The 17,581-nt window shown below is 41.7% G+C and overlaps 1 protein-coding gene across 5 annotated transcripts in view; it reads left to right on the top strand.

Annotated features, from left to right (window-relative positions):
* Positions 1-17,581, top strand: part of DPP10 (dipeptidyl peptidase like 10) — a 950,123-nt gene that overhangs the window by 720,711 nt on the left and 211,831 nt on the right. The gene's annotated exons all lie outside the window — the stretch shown is intronic.

Consider the following 17,581-nt stretch of genomic DNA (forward strand, 5'->3'; position numbering starts at 1 on the left):
TGGGTGGGTTTGTGTGTTTTGCTAGATGAGAATTGAAATGTTCCAGATTGTTTGTACTGTTATCATAATTATATATATATATATATACACACATACACACATACATACACATACATACACATATACATACTAGTAATAAAGCCCGCTGTATGACGAATACAGCGGGTGCTAGAAACTTACAGTTTCGCGTGTCCCCCGGCGGCGGTTCTCTGGGGCGGCGGCTCTCTGGGGCGTCAGGCCGCCGGGCAGGGAGCCCGCAGCAGCCGCGCTCCGCACGACTGCCGGGGGCTCCCTCGGGCGGCGGCCTGATGCGGCGAGAGGCGCTTCGCCGCGTCAGGCTGGGAGCAACTGCGAGCCACGCTGTGCGTGGATCACAGTTGCTGGGGCTAGGAATCAGAGGGACCAATCGGCAGGCGCTTTGCGCCTGCTGATTGGTCCCTCCGTTTGTCTGTCCAGAGGAAGGGTCCAATCTGGACCCTTCCTCATCACGGACACATCCCGCCCCAGGGCGCCGCGGGCGGTGTTTAGATGGACATATTTTAAGTATACCTTAACTAGGTAGCTTCCACTTCCTTTATTAGGTCTTTATTAGATGTGTGCATTCAGATCTACCTAAGCCACAAATAGACCCAGAAATAGCATCAATGTTTTTCATCCTCCCTCCCCCTAAAAAAATCCCAGATATATTTGGAAAGACTGGCAAAGCCCCCCAAACAGCTGAGAGGCAGGAGTAGATTGCTCCTGTTGCTCAGCTGTTTGGGGGGCTTTCTTCTGCAGTCCCTTTCAATAACGTAATTAAAAGGACAGCAGAAGACAGCCTGAAAAATAGCTGAGCCAGCAGGCAAACTGCTCCTGAAAGCTCATCTGTTTTAGGCTGTTTTATGCAGAATATTGGGATAATCTGATAATATTTTATAAATGTAATTTTTGATGTTTATATGTTTCTTCCCAAAATTGCAAATACTTACAGTAAACCACTGTCATTTATTCAGCTACATAAATGTTTTAGTCCATGTCACTAGTTTATTTCAGTCTTCCCATTCATACAGTTTTCCATGTATAAGAAGGGTACCAATAATGCAGGAAGAAGCTTTCACATACAGGGCAACATATATGGAAAGAAGTATGGATAGTCATGTCCTTCTTCAAAACTGGCTGAAAAATACAATTAAGTACTTATTTTATTGTAGTGAGGTTGCGGAGACTTTTGTATAAAACACAATTATAAAATATCTCTTTTGAATTAATAGTGATAAGAAAATTAAGACTTCTGAATAATAATAGTAGTTTGTTATTCTAGTCACACATTGCTGCAGCTGAAAAGAATAAGTGCACCAAACCTCATATACTATTTAGCTTCTCTTATTAAACTCGGCACAATATACATTCCTTCTCTATATTCCTGTACTGTAACAAATGCAGATTTCAGAGAGTGATCACAAGCAATTTGCAGATGTTGGGGTCTTGTAGGCTGAAAGAGAGATACAGAAAGCCTGGCTCAGTATGCACAATCCCTAGAGAACATGTAAATGGGGTCTCTAGATTGTGGCCTGTATCTTTTATGCTATAATTAAATTCCATCAGATCAGCCACTGTTCTCTAATGCAATTCTGAAAAGAGGTCTAGAATCTGTCAGGCCTCAGAAGATGTTAAATGAGAGTGCATCTACTTTTAGTAATATTGATTTTCAGCATTTAATAAAAAGTGAAAATTTAAAATGCTGCCAGTGAGTGATACAAAATGTTTAAGATGGAGGGCACATTTAAAGAGATGGATGGAGATGTGCCACAAAAATATAAATGGGAGGAAATGGCTGTAATTTGCTTAAACTGCAGTGCTGTGTTGAATGATGTGGCGTCAAAGCAGTTATCAGATCATTTAAAATAACAAAGGTCTAGGCTATTAAAGGAATGCATGTAAATTCTGCTACAAAATTTATCATGAGATACAATTAAATTATTATGGACATGGAGATGAAACTGTATACTAGACCTTGAGCATCAGGGCCATTCCCAGCTCTAAAAATATAGCTTTAAGCAACTGTATCACCACTTGGTAAGGATGTCCTGTGGCAGTGGCCAGATTATTCTAATGTTTTCCCTAATTTATTTTGAAAGCACCAGAATTTCATTGGAAATCACTACTAATCATGATCTAATCATAAAAATGCTATCTGTAGGTGTGGCCAATGCTTCCTGAACCTCTTGGTTCAGGATGGGTGCATGCAATAAACACGGGCATTCTGGCCTGTGCATAATAGGTCTAAGTTCATAAAATCAGCATTTCTGTCAGATGACTATTTAGGTTCTGCTTAAAAAGGTAAAGGTATCCCCTGTGCAAGCACCGAGTCATGTCTGACCCTTGGGGTGACGCCCTCTAGCGTTTTCATGGCAGACTCAATACGGGGTGGTTTGCCAGTGCCTTCCCCAGTCATGACCGTTTACCCCCCAGCAAGCTGGGTACTCATTTTACCGACCTCGGAAGGATGGAAGGCTGAGTCAACCTTGAGCCGGCTGCTGGGATTGAACTCCCAGCCTCATGGGCAAAGCTGTCAGACGGCTGCCTTACCACTCTGCGCCACAAGAGGCTCATTAGGTTCTGCTTAAAAACGTCCAAAGAAGGAAGCTCCCGAGGAAGCCTGTTCCACTGAGGAACCATTCTAACTGCCAGGAACTTCTTTCAGATGTTTAGATGAAAATTCTTTTGAATTAATTCATATGTGTCTGACTTTGTTGCTATGACATGTAGTTTGGGCTTTTCCTAAAGTATGGCAATTTTGACAATTCATAATCTGGCAATGGTTAAATAGTCAAATGAAAATAATGGCCATGGGGATTCTTATGGTCATCAGATCCTGTTAATGGAAAATAATTATATTTTGGGGGTGATTTTGGTAATTGATGGGCATCTAGAAAGAAAAAAAGAAGCTCTGGATTTCTAAATATCAAAAAAAAATCCCTGTGAATATTACCTTTCCAAGGACCTTCTTGAGGAATCTCACAAGGTAAAACAGTATAGCGCAGAGTGGTAAAGCAGCAGACATGCTGTTGAAGCTCTGCCCATGAGGCTGGGAGTTCGATCCCAGCAGCTGGCTCGAGTTTGACTCAGACTTCCATCCTTCCGAGGTTGGTAAAATGAGTACCCAGCTTGCTGGGGGGTAAAATGGTAATGACTGGGGAAGGCACTGGCAAACTACTCCGTATTGAGTCTGCCATGAAAACTCTAGAGGGCATCACCCCAAGGGTCAGACATGTGTTTGCACAGGGGATACCTTTACCTTATATATAGTTCAATTTAGAATCATAGAGTTGGATGGGATCTCCAGGGTCATGCCAAATTGTGCTTTCTTAGTTACTTTTATTACTTGCATAAAATGACAGTTAAGAAAATATGGTTTCCATTATTTTGTTTGGTGGTATTTCAGTAAAATTGGTATCATTTGTTTAAAAACAAATGTCAAACTGGAAGAATCTTAGTCTCAAGGTATGTGGGGAAATTTCTCCGCTGAAAGTGAGGAGGCTAGTCCACATTCATCCAAAATATTTAAGCGATTAAACATCTCTAATATACTGAAGAAATTCATTTAGAAATGTTAGGTAGAATGAACGAAACTTAATTTTATCAGTTAACACAGAATCAAAGGAGCTTAAATTAATGATAGAAGAAAATAACACTTATTTTAATACTAAAAATGCATCAGTCTTTTTAAAACAAGAATTTAAAGTCTTAAATAGTTGATACAAGTAATTTAATCCCTTAATAAATTTCACAATCCAAATCTTCAATTGTGGGCTTCTGTGTATGTGTGTGTGTGTGTATTCATACACATATACACATACACACATACACACTAGGGTTGTGTGTGGCGGTGTCCAAATTTGCTGTTCCAGGTCAACGCAGCCAGAGCTGCACCATGTGGGGAGGGGAGGTGCGGACGTGGGTGGGTCAGTTGGCACACAAACGCAGGTGAGCACTGGCGCCCACGCCTTCCCTCCGCTTAAAAAATTGTTGAATATGTAGTTGGATAATTGCTACTGGTTAATGAAGCAATGTTGATCAGCTGAGAAAGTTTCTTTTTGCATTCTTGGAATTCCTAGGAACTAAGATAAGATCTATGGAAACTCTCTTGCATTGGAAATTATTTTGCTTTGGGATTTACTGTTTCTTTCTCCTAGTGTTTTTTTTTTCTACATTTACCTGAGGGACAGCATTGTTTGCCTTTTCTTCTTGGGGTTGTGTTTCTTTTAAAAGTTGATTTTTACAGTTTTTTCTTTTAGTTTTCAGTTTTACAGTTCTTTCTTTCAGTGTTTTGTTCTGGGGGCACTGTAGCCCCCAGTTTGGTAGCTGTTGTACTTGTAGTAGGTTGCCAACTTTGAGTACTATTGTTCTGCTCTGGTTTGCTGGCCTGGGGGGCACTGTTTGATTCTCCTGCCAGAGCTGTTCTCACAGAGCAGTTCTGTCAGTGCTCTCTCAGGGTGTCTAGCATCAAGAGAGGAAGGGAAGGCAATTGTAAGCCGCTTTGAGACTCCTTTGGTTAGTGAAAAGCGGGGTACAAAACCCAGCAGCTATTCATGCTCTTGACTTTTCTATTTTTGTTGGGATGGAGGCTGGATGGGAAAGCCTGTGATGATGGAATATGGATTAAGCGCTTAGGCAACCCTGTAAATTTACCAGTAGCCTGCTGCATTTCCCACCCTTGGCTTATATGCGAGTCAATAAGTTTGCCCAGATTTTGTGGTAAAATTAAGTGCCTCGGCTTATATGCAGGTCGCCTTATATGCAAGTATATACAGTATGTATTATAATGTAGCAGATATCAATCTGATTTATCATAGAAGATTGGAAGCCACTTTGTTTCTATCTTTTCCTCTCATTTATTTTGCTTTCTCTTTTTTATTATATTTGAAAAATTCTTAATAACATTGGAGAAGATATGTAGTTCCTGTTTTTTCTTTAAGAAAGAAATTCCTGTTTTTTCTTTAAACTTTGCAGGAAGTTTGAGAAACCTGTAGAAAACTTTTTGTGTCTACCATGAACTGTAGATTCACGATTTTTGGCTCTATAACAATATATTGTAAAATGAAATTGTTTTGCCAGTCTTTCACTAGGTTGCTAAAAATGTATATAGTTTAATTTTAACATCAAAATAGGGTAAGAAATAATATGCTTGCACATAAGTTTATTTTTCTGTGCCTGTTATATCCCTAATTCTACGTTACAGTATTTTTTAATGGAAACACACACACACAGTAACACTTTTGTTAGACTTTACAGGGGCCAATATCCTAAAGAGCTCAGTCTGTTCCTAAGTACCCTCTTCCTAGGAAGAAAAGTTAAGGGTTTCTCAACAAGCGTGTGCCCTTCCTAGCAATCATACTAAACCAATCTACTTCCACCTAAAGTCAGATTATGAGATAGTGCTGTTTACAAGGTCAGATATTGATGAAGTGTGCATTCAATTGAAAGTTCATACTTTGAATAGAGCTTTATTGGTTTTAAAGATGCTACTGGACTCTACCTTTGTTCTGCAGTTTCATACCAACACAGCTACCCATCTAAATCTAACCTGACTGTTAGACGTCTAAAATGCTATTTGAAGAAGTGGCAATGAAGCCCCTCTATTTTTTTCCTCTTACTCTCCCTTCTGTCTTCCTCTGAAGGATTCCAGTGTGGTGTTTGGCTGCTTCGGCTACTGCAATAGACAAAGGCCTCTTTCACATTACCATTCTAAATGGGCTGTTATCTTTTGTTGGCCCAGTTCTGAGTAAAGCGATACAGAGACTGAGATTTCATACAGTGAATTTCATTCCATCTCTAAAGCGATCCCAGCCATTTCAAGCAGCATCATGATTTCTTCTTGTCCATTTTCACCATGCAGTCTTCCTCAAACTTTTTAAAATGTTCCAATTTGAGCACTATAGTGCTAGACCAATATAGCACTTTTCAGTATATCTCAATATTGTCAAGGCATCTGAATAGTGTGACTATAGCACTGAAGTGCTATATTTGTCTAGCATTATAGGACATAAGTTAGCACATTTAAAACGCTTGAGGAATATCACACAGTGAAAAGGGTAGGAAAAAAGTGCGGCACTATTGGAAGTGCTATACGCTTTTTGAACAACACACTACAGTGATTCAGAATTGCAAAGAAGTGGCAAAATAATCTCATGACAGGTTCAATGAAATTTTGATAACCCAGCGTGAGCAGCTTTGTATGATCTGTACACTAATTCACTAAGGGGGGAGGGCGGGGTGTCCGGAGTACAGAACCCTGAGGGGCCAATCGAAAGGCGCACAGCATGTGCCTTCCAATTGGCCCCTTGGCCCCGGAGTGACAACAGAGGGGCCAATCGGCAGGTGTGAAGCGCCTGCTGATTGGCCCATCAACCGATCGCCTCCACTTCAAGGTGGCTCAAACAGGCCGCGGCCGCACTCCACGGGTAAAATTCACAGCTGGGGGCGAAGGGTCCGACAAATACTCCCCAGGCCCCACTGAGCGCATCCGCCGCCTCTTTGAGAAGAGAATCCACACGGGAGAATCCGCAGGGGGGGAAGAGGGCCGGCGAACACTCCCAGGCCGCATGGAGCACGCCCGCCGCCTCACAGAGGTGGTGGCTGCACTCTGCAGGGCCTGAGGACGGGGGAAAGGGGCTGTGGAATGCTTCCACGCATCCCCCAGAGCACAGCCACGCCCTCCCCAGGCCACTGGATGTGATCAGAGTGAGCGGGGCGGCCCTTCCAAGCCCGTCCTTAGGGATGGGCTTGCCATCTAGTAAGGTTAATAAAATGTTAGAAACCAGCTACTAAGACAGTTGTGTCTGTAACGACACAAAAAATCAGTTTGCAGTTGGTTACCAAAATGGATTACAAAGGCTGTCAGAAAGGGACCAAACAAATAGGAATTGGCAGATGGAGGGGAAAGGACCTGACTTAGCTCTGTCCTTTCAAAATGTGATGAAGGCCACACATTTTTAAATAAAAATTTATATAAATGAATTGTGTCCATACTGTGATAAGCATGGAGAGACGGCGGCAGCAGCACAGTGAGTGGGGCTCAATGCTAGGCCTGGCCAGCCACTGCCATGCCTATTCCTCCTACAGCCATGGAAGACGGGAGGCCAGCTTGATTTCCTTGGGACTAGGGATCTTGAGTAGATTCTGGTTGTTAGAACTTGAGGGACATAGTGGGTGAGGTGGTCCCAAAGATACAAAGGTCCCATGCTATTTGGGTTTTTGAAAGTGAGAATCAAAACCTTTAATCTGATTTGGTTCTCAATCTGGAGCCAGTGCAGATGGTTGAGCACAGATAATACATGGGCTTTCTATCGGGTCCCAGTAAGAACCCACAGAGACCCATTTTGGACTAGCTGAAGTTTCCAGATTAGCTTCAACTGTAGCTCAGCATAGAGTGAGTTACAGTAATCCAGGCTGGAGATGCCCATTGCGTGGATTATAGTAGGTAGGGCAAGAGCTGACAGATAAGGCACTAATTGCTGTACCTTGCAAAGATGAAAAAAAGCCTGTTGGGAAGCATTTGTAATCTGGGCCACCATAGATAATGAGGTATCCAGTATCACACCCAAGCTGTTGATGGTTGTATTCAACAGAGATTGGTTAGAAATAAACAATTTGTACCCCCCCCCCCATGGTCATAGCAGACGTTTTGAATTTCATTTTTATTGAATCGTATTTTATGTTGAACATAAGTATATTTTATTAGTTACATTTTATTATACACTATTATGCAGACTGTGTCACTTAACTTTTCCAACCATACACTCACCTTCCCATCTTGTGACATTTTTAACCTTAAAACATCATTATAAGGTGCAAAAATGCTCTTGTTTGTGTGATATAGGCTGAAAACCAATGTGAAGGAATGCCAAAGTCTGCCAAAGTCTGCTGCCAAAGTCTGCTGTTATAAGCAAATTTATTTTGAACAACCATATGATAAAAAAACATATGTATACTTACATTGAAATTATAATGTTTGTGGTTATGAATGTTCTATCTCATGGAAGGGGGTTGGAGGGAAACAAATTGTATGAAAACATGGAATCATTGTGAGCATTTGCTGTATGGAACAGTTACAATGTTTTTCAATTTTAAAAAAAGTGCATTTTCAATATAAGCCTTGAATTCGAATATTGAGATGATATTTTTCCATAGCACTCTGTTGTGTCTTCAAAGAGTGAAAAAATACACTGTATTATGAAAGCTGTTTCTATATATAAACAATGAGATCAGTTTTATTGTGCTACTTGTAACAAAGCCCGCTGCAGTCAGGAATACAGTGGGTGCTAGTGAGGTAGTGGATGGGGGAGACAGACAGAAAGAATGACAGAAAGAAAGACAGAGAGAAAGAAAGGCAGGAAGGAAAGAAAAAAATAACGAAGGAAGGAAGGAAAGAAGGAAAGAAAGGCAGCCTCTCCCCCCCTCCCACAGGTCAGGGGGGGGAGAAGGGAGGTTTCCCCCTGGCCTCTCCTGTCATTTTGCAGTGGTGCCATGGGCAGGAGGCAGCTCCTGGCCATGGTGCCATTGCAAGATAACAGGAAAGGCTGGGGGGGGAGGCCCCCACCCGGCCTTTCCAGCCCAAGGGGGAAGGGAAACCTCTCTTCCCCAGCCACTTCCCAGCCCAACTGAAAGGCCCCCTCCCCCTGCTGGCTCCTCTTGGAGCAGGAAGTCCTCACGCCACCTTGCAGGAATGGAGGCCCCCACACCTAGAGCACTTACATGTGTCCGGGGGAGTGTCCAAGGGCAAACTGCCAGCAATGGCAGCAGAGAGCCCCTGGCTGGCTGGCTGGCTGGGTGGAGTGTGGGTGTGGCTTGTCTGAGACAGGGCCCAATCGGGACATGCTTCCAATTGGGCCCTGCTTTGAACAGTTCATGCCCACTTAGCCTTTAGCCTGTTATTTTAACAGCTGTTAAAGTTAGTAGTATTGGGCGGCAATCAGTTGTTTGTTGGTTGCTTGCCTGGGAGCAACAGTTACTTTTCCCAGACAATGTTTTAGTAACAAGTTGTTTGGATTCCCAATAGAAAACAACACAAGAAGTCACAGTAGTAATACATATCCTGACATCCTATCAGTGGATTGTATCCTGCCTAGATTTTTTGAACGTGCTAGGGAGATACGCTTGCCAATTTCCTTCTCTCCTGGTAGAACTCAAGGCTATCACCACAAACAATTTCCGGTAGTACTCCATCCTACAGGAGAAACATACCAATGACCTTTTGGGCAATTGGGAATCAGCAAGATTTTCTTTCATATGACAAATGTTACATGAGACACAAACCACTTTCACCAGATACTATTTAATCCTGAAGAGCCATCATCTCTGGTTTCAGTTAATTACTAGTGTTCAATATCATGCACATATCAGCATAAACATATAGTGAACAGATCTGAAAAATTCCAGTTTGGGAGTTATGATGAGATGTAAAAATGTTAAGTGATTGTTAAGTTAAGTAAAAATGTTAAGTAAATGTTAAGTAAAAATGTTAAGCATTAGTGATTCTGAGGGAATATTTGGACAAACAGTTCAGTTGGTTTTGCTGTATGTATTTGCTGTTGACTTCAGTCCCTACCACATATTGACACATATATCTAGTTGTATCAAAATAATACTATTAATATTTGTTGTTGTTGTTAGGTGCAAAGTCGTGTCAGATCCATCGTGACAATAATCCATGGACAATGATCCTCCAGGCCTTCCTGTCCTCTACCATTTCCCGGAGTCCATTTAAGCTCACACCAACTGCTTCAGTGGCTCCATCCAGCCACCTCATTCTGTGTCGTCCCCTTCTTCTTTTACCCTCAGTCACTCCCAGCATTAGGTTCTTCTCCAGGGACTCCTTCCTTCTTATGAGGTGGCCAAAGTATTTGAGTTTCATCTTCGGGATCTGGCCTTCTAAGGAGCATTCAGGGCTGATCTCCTCTAAGACTGACCAGTTTATTTGCCTTGCAGTCCAAGGGACTCGCAAGAGTCTTCTTCAGCACCAGAGTTCAAAAGCCTCAATTCTTTGACGCTCGGCCTTCCTTATGGTCCAACTTTCGCAGCCATACATTGCAACTGGGAAGACCATAGCCTTGACTAAACGCACTTTTGTTAGCAGGGTGATGTCTCTGCTTTTTAGGATGCTGTCTAGATTTGCCATAGCTTTCCTCCCCAGGAGCAAGCATCTTTTAATTTCTTTGCTGCAGTCCCCATCTGCAGTTATCTTGGAGCCCAGGAAAATAAAATCTGTCATTACCTCCATTTCTTCCCCATCTATTTGCCAGGAACTATTCATACAATAACATAATTAAAATGGGTAGATGGGGATGTTAATACAGCAAGATTTTTAATAGTAAGACTGAAGTTCTGTTTACAAACATGCAGAAAAGCAGCATCAATGTCAAAATATGGTAAAAAAACTTCCCTTAGTATAAGGAGTTTGAGGGTATGTTTATGTAAATTACAGCATGTCCTCTGTTCCTCTCATGGCCATATCAGCTTGAGAGTTGATAAAGAACTTCTATCATAGGCTTGCAATGATTTCTTTGCCCTCTGAGGCAAATTGTCTAAAAGAAATGCTTCTTATGCACTACATCCCTCCCTCTCAGAACTTGGGCATACAGATACAATACAGCTTTTGTTTAGTAATATGTACAAGAAGAACAAAATTAGTATAGTATGCTTATGTTGATTATATTTTGTAGGTCTGACTTAATTACCTTTTAAATTACAACTGCAAAAATTGAACATGTTATACATAGAGACTTTAACTTTTTAACATGTTTAAAAATGACCCACAGGGAATTGGTATGTGTTTTGTTTATTCCAGTCTGACAAAATTTCCAGGCAATTTGAGGGTGTTACTTGCCATCTAGTAATGATTATAGAAACCATGTATCTCTTTGCCAAATAAATAAGTGTAGATTGATTTCTATCCACTAATGGGACTGCAAAAACTCGTATACTCCCAAGTGAGAGAATTAAATTCTGAGCAATTTGTTAAGTAAAATTGCTAAATGTGGGAACAGATTTTAAAAACTGAGGCGAATACTGGTTTGTGACTATTAGAAATGCTGATTCTGTGAATGTAGGCAGAAGGGATGGTGACCATGCATTGCTTTTGTGGCCCTTTCTTGCTTGCCCAGGGAAATGCCGATCACCACTTTAGGAATGCGAGGCGAATTTCATCCAGGCCAGATTAGCCATAGATTTTTTTTTTTGTAGGGAGCACCATCTAGGAATAGAATTGAGGTCACTGTGGTGGGCAATTAGTTGTGAATTTCCTGCATTCTGAAGTGGGTTGATGATCCTGGAGGTCTCTTCCAATTATATGATTATATGATTGTAAGCAAGTTTGCTTTTAAACAAAGTCTGCTGAAAGCAATGGTAATTTCCTCCAAGTAATCTAATTTAGGATCAATATTTTAAGATAATTTTCAGAGAATCACATTGTCATATTTCTTTTCATACACTGATTCTGGAAGGAGTGCAGGGCCGGGTGCAGAGAATAGGAAGTGGAGGTGGATGGGTAGAGCCAGCACTGAGCCCCACTTGCTGCACCACCTCCACCTCTGCTGCCCATCTTCTGTGCCCAGCCCCACACTCCTGACAGTGGGGCAGGTCGTGCAAGATGGGCGGTGGTGCAGTGAGCAAGGCTCACGGCGAGCCTGGCCAGCTTCTGCCTCTGCCTCCCATCTTCCATGGCTGTAGGAGGAATGGGCATGGCAGTGGCTGGCCAGGCCTTGCACTGAGCCCCACTCACTGTGCTGCTGCCACCATCTCTGCTGCCTGTCTTATGAGGCCAGCCATATACTCATGATGGTGGGACCAGCCATGGAAGATGGGTGGCAGAGGCAGCAGAGGTACAGCAAGCGGTGGTCAGTACCGTGCCTGGCCACTGCCAATGCCCATCTACTGGCATGCTCTCTGGGGGGGGGGCATACAGATATCATGTCTGTAATCATTTCTGGTTCAGAGAGCGTACCCTGGCAACTTGCTGGTGGCACTGTTGGAGGACTGGCAATTCACAAAATTGTTCCTCAATATCCTCTCCGAGCTCACCTCACACAGTGGAGCTGCAGGAAAGGAAGAGGGATGTGAGATTACTAGAGCGAGTGTGAAGGAAGTCTTGCAATGAGTCCGCAAAATCATCTTATCGCATGCTTATGAAGGCATATGAGATGGCTGTGAAGGTGGTTAAACGTGAATTTTATGCTGCCTCTGTTGCACCCAACCTAATTATTTAGGGTAGTTCTGTCTCTTACCGACGTCAAGGACGGTTGCCAAAACTTTAGTCAATTGGAACTTGGCTGTGAGGCATTAGTGAGCTTTTTCACGGATAAAGTCTTGTCACTGTGCTGTGACCTTCCTGCCATGATTGATAAAGAAGGGGAACTGGAGGCCCCTTGGCCATCTCAATGGGATATGTTTCCTGGCTTCAGGTGGCTCCCAGTGACTGAAGTGGATAAGTTGCTAGGGCAACAGAAAACAACTCTGCTCCATCAAGTACTTGAAGAATACTATCATATCACCTCTTAGATGTGTTCTCTCCAGCCTAAACAGACAAAGCTTCTGCAACCTTCTCGCATAGGTCTTGATCTCCAAACCTGTCACCATTTTCATTGTCCTCTTCTGGATGCGCTCCAGTTTTTCTATATCATTCTTTAATTGTGGTGCCAAATCTGAACACAGTATTCTAACTGAGGTTTAACCATAGCAGAGTAAAGCAGTACCATCCTCTCACATGATCTGGACACTATACTTCTTTTGATGCAGCCCCAAATCCCATTTGTCCTTTTAGCCACTGAGTCACACTGCTGACTCATGTTATGGTCTACTAAGACCCCTTTTTGCACTACTGCAAAAGTGCAAAAAGGGGTTAAGTGTATGGTCTACTAAGACCCCTTTTTGCACTACTGCCAAGACAGGTCTCCTCAATCCTATAATGATGCATTTGATTTTTCCTACCTAAATGCTGTACTTTACATTTTTCACTAATGAAATTCATTGTGTTCATTTTAACCCAGCTTTCCAGCCTGTGAAGATCATACTGTATCCTGAATCTGTCTTCTGCTGTGTTGGCTTCCCTCCCTAGTTTAGTATCATCTGCAAATTTCACATACACCCACTCTATTCCTTTATTCAAATCATTTATGAATATGTTGAACAACACAGGGCCCATGACAAATCCCTGATGCACTTCACTCGTCACTCCTCTCCAAGAAGCTGACCTTTGGTCAACCAGTTATCAATCCACCTAATGCTAATAGGATCCATATTACATTTTACCAACTTGTCAATAAGAATATCATGTGGAACCTTATCAAAACCCTTGCTGATATCAAGATAAACTATGTCTACAGCATTCCCCTGAATCCAGCAAGGTAGTAACTTTCTCAAAAAAAAAAAAGAGATAACGTCTGACATGACTTGTTATTGACTCTTAATAATTATAGCTGACTCTTAATAATAATTATAGCTTTCCGCTCTAGCTGATCAAGGACTGACTGACTGATGATTTGTTCTAAAATTTTCTCACTATAGATGTCAAGCTGATGGGTTGATAGTTACCCGGATCCTCCTTTTCCCCATTTTTGATGATGGGGACAACATTTGCCTGGCTCCAGACTCCTGGCACTTTACCTGTTCTACAAGAATTGTCAAAAATAATGGACAGAGGCTCAGAAATTACATGTGCAAGTTCTTTTAGTAAACTTGGATGCAATTTATTTGGCCCAGAGGATTTGGTTTCATTTAAAGAAACTAGGTATTTATGGACTACACCTACATGGATCCTAGGCCAGTGGTTCACAACCTTTTTGAGGCTGTGGACCGGCGGCAGGGAGGGCGATCACCTGCGGCCTGGGAAGTTTCTTACTGGGGGGGTGGGGAGAGGGAGCCTTGGCCCGGTGCCAGGGCCTTCGCGGCCCGGCACCGGGCTGTGGCCCGGTGGTTGGGGACCACCGTCCTAGACCACGACTCCCATCCCTCATCACATGAAATGATTTTGCCATGTTGAGCATGATTCCCCTCATAAGAGAAGACTGTGGAGAAGTAGGACTTGAGCAGTTCAGCCCTCTCTTCATCACCTGTTACAATGTCACTTTTTCTCACTTTGAACATAACTAAAAATCCCGTTTTGTTGTGTTTAGCATTTCTTGCTAGCCTCTAATACTAAGCTTTATGTATTTATGTATTTATTTATGTTTTAATTTATATACCGCCGCTCTTGGGAATACTGTCTCGTGGCAGTTTACAATAAAACAGTAAAAAATACAATAGCTTTTCTAACACTCTTCCAACAAGCATTGGTTATTTGTTTCTATTCATCTTTGGTTATAAGGCGCTCCTATTTCCTAAATGAGATTTTTTTAGTACTCAAATCTTTCGAAAGCTGTTTTCTTTTACTGGCTTCTTTTGGCTCCTCCCCTTTTTCCTTCTCAAGGGAATTGTTTGTGATTGTGCCTTAAGTATTTCACTTTTAAGAAACTCCCATTCTTCTTGAACTCCTGTCTACTTAAGTTATTCTGACCATTGGATTCTACCCAGCATAACTTTAAGTTTGATAACATTTGCTTTCCTGAAGCCCCGCCTATTTTACTCTTTCCTAAGATTGCAAATTCCCAAATTGCATGGTCACAACCAGTTCCTTCCTATTGGTGAGAATCAAGTCTAAAATTTCAGACCTCCTAATTGCCCACTCCACATTGTAGGAAATGGTGTCAGCAAGACAAATCAAGAAATTATTGGATTTTTCATTTTTAGCAGAGTTGGTCTTTCAACATATATCTGGGTAATTGAAATCACACATGACCACTGTGTCCTGCCACTTTGAGAACTTTGTAATCTGGTCTAGGAGCATTATATCCATATCCTCTGGTGGTCTATATCAGACCCTCCCCCCCAAATAATATTACTATTATTTCCTTTTGTTTTTATCCAAAACTCTCAAATGAGCTTCTATGTCCAGATGTACTTCCTCACAAGTATACACATTCTTAACATATACTGCTACTCCTCCCCCTTCTTTGTCTGTCCCTTTTAAATAAGCTGTACCCCTCAATCCTAATATTCCTGTCATGAGTGTTATCCCACCAGGTTTCTGTAATGCCTATTAGGTTATAGTTCCTTTCCTCTATTAGGCCTTCTAGTTCTTCCTGCTTGTTTCCCATACTCTGTGCATTAGTATAGCAACATCAAAATCCTTCATTCGTGCGTCCCAGGGTTTTAGTTTTTGAATTTATCTGTAGGCTAATGGTTCCCTGCATATGTGCCATTCCCATTAAGTCCTGTAAGTGGAATCCTCCTCCTATTTGTTTAATATACCAGAAACCTTATATAGGGTATCAAGGCCTCTACCTTAGAGAACTTCCCTTTTACAACTCTATTCAGTCAGTTTAATCTGGCTCATCATCTCCTGGCCTTTTTAGCATCTAACCTTCTGATCTGCTTATTTTTCATTACATATCTGCTTTTAGCCAGCTGTCCATAATCTTCCAGATTTTTTTCTGTGATCTTTTCTTTGCACTTTACTTGCCCTGTTGCTGTTTATTCTCACCCTGCTTATGATTTTCCAGTGCTATTCACCAATTTATTATCTCATCATTTGTAATCTCTCCAGAATTTTAGCCTTTTGACTTTATCTATCCTTCATACTTCCTTGTATTCCAGCATCTCCTTTAGTAATATTTCAACCCCTTTGACCTGAGAAAGAGATACTGGACTTTGTTTTATAGGAGTTGCCTCTGCCAAGTGAGCTATAGAGACCTGGTGGGTGGGTGCTGGGTTCAGTGGAGCCATTGTTTCTCACTCTGGAAACAATAACATTGTTGCCTTGAGAAAGGAATCAAGCCTGCAGCTGCAGAATTTCCTAGAGAGGATTTATTTCAGATGTTCCACCACAGTGCTTTCTTCACTAGAAGGTGCTGTATTTCTTCAGTTGCTTTTTTTCTGCATGTGGATAGGAGAAGAACGATATTAGGGAAGCATTTAGGCACTGGCGTGTGTTAGTCACTGTTCTCAGCATGCTTCTCTGTGACTGGTTAGCATTGGCACGATAGCTAGGGCCCTTGGTGCAATTTCTACACTGTAAACTCCTTGAAGTTATATCTGTGTTTTAATATTATCCCTCTGCTGGAAGAGCAAAAAGTATGCTGGCACTAAGCTGGTATTGTTGGGGAGCTTGCATTCAGGATTTAAGACTGGCTTACTCAAGATGTAGTGGGACTGGATGGAATGTACAGGCTATCAGAACTGCAGTAGAAAGACGGATCAATATTTAAAAAACAAAGCCAGAGACAAAGTATTTTGATTAAATCTTTAGCGTTAAAAGTTTGTTTGAATAAGAATGGCTGTTTTCACATTGAAAGGAGACTAGGAGGTCTTAATAGAAGTAATTATATCTTATGCATTCTGCTGCAGTTAAACTGATTTTCTTGTTTCCTTTTTCTCTGATTGTTGAGTCCTTTCTAACTGCATTATTCAAATGTAAATAAATTACAACTATATTCATTTCAATAGTTTAAACTTGGGATTTTTGTAAAAAAGTAGTATACTGATACAGTGATTACCTTAGCAATGACAGAAATATATTATTCTCCCTTTCTCATTGTTTGCTTACATTATATTCCTATAAGTTATCTCAGTTCATTAGCTGAATTGAGTACTCTGCTATTAATAACAACACTTGAAAGAAAATTTAAACAATGCTAGATTAGGGTAACTTCTTAGTGAATTTAATAGCATATTGTAAAGCTCTGGATCTCTGGGTGGCATCAGTGTAGCTAACGCCCCCCCCCCCCCAAGAGCACTACTCTCAGCCAACACCAACCTTCTAAGAATTCCTAGCCCCTAAGAAGCAGGTTTGGCCTTAACCAGGGCCAGGTTGTTCTCAGTTCTGGCCCCCAACTGGTGGAATGAGTTCCAAGAAGAGATCTGGACCCTGCCGAAGTTACCACCGTTTTGCAGGGCTTGCAAAATGGAGCTCTCCTACCAGACATTAGGCTGAGGCAAATGAATTTACCATCAGGTACCCAGAACCCCGTCCAATCCAGATATGCTAATTCTATGGGGATGTGACCATAACATTACTGCGCCTAAACATTCTGCTGTTACCCATGTTATATTACGATTGTTGAAGCTGCCACATTGTTAATGACACCATTACCAATTTATTGTATTATATTATGTAAGCCATCCTGAGCTGTAAGGGAGAGTGGTATATAAATCTAAACAAACAAAAATTATTGTTCTCTATCTTACCTATCTTTCATGTAGGCTGCAACAGTTATTCACAAAGCTCAGGAGTGAAAGATGAGAAGGCAAGAAACAAGTAGCTGATTTGAATACATTTACAATGCAATTCTAAGAACACTTCCCTGGTAATAAGCCTCACTGAATAAACCTAAGCTCTGCCGCTGGGTCTTTAGTTGAGGACAGGGCTGGTGTGATCTGGGCCCCTCCGTATGCTTGCAATGTCATCAGCCACAGAGGTCTGGAGGCTATTGTGTGCAGTCTTTGAGCGGGGAAGGGTAGGGTTGTGCCACAATCAAGGTAGTTTTTAATGGGTGTAATAGGGTTTTAT

Source organism: Paroedura picta, chromosome 2 (genome assembly GCF_049243985.1).
Source record: "Paroedura picta isolate Pp20150507F chromosome 2, Ppicta_v3.0, whole genome shotgun sequence".
Taxonomy (NCBI): domain Eukaryota; kingdom Metazoa; phylum Chordata; class Lepidosauria; order Squamata; family Gekkonidae; genus Paroedura; species Paroedura picta.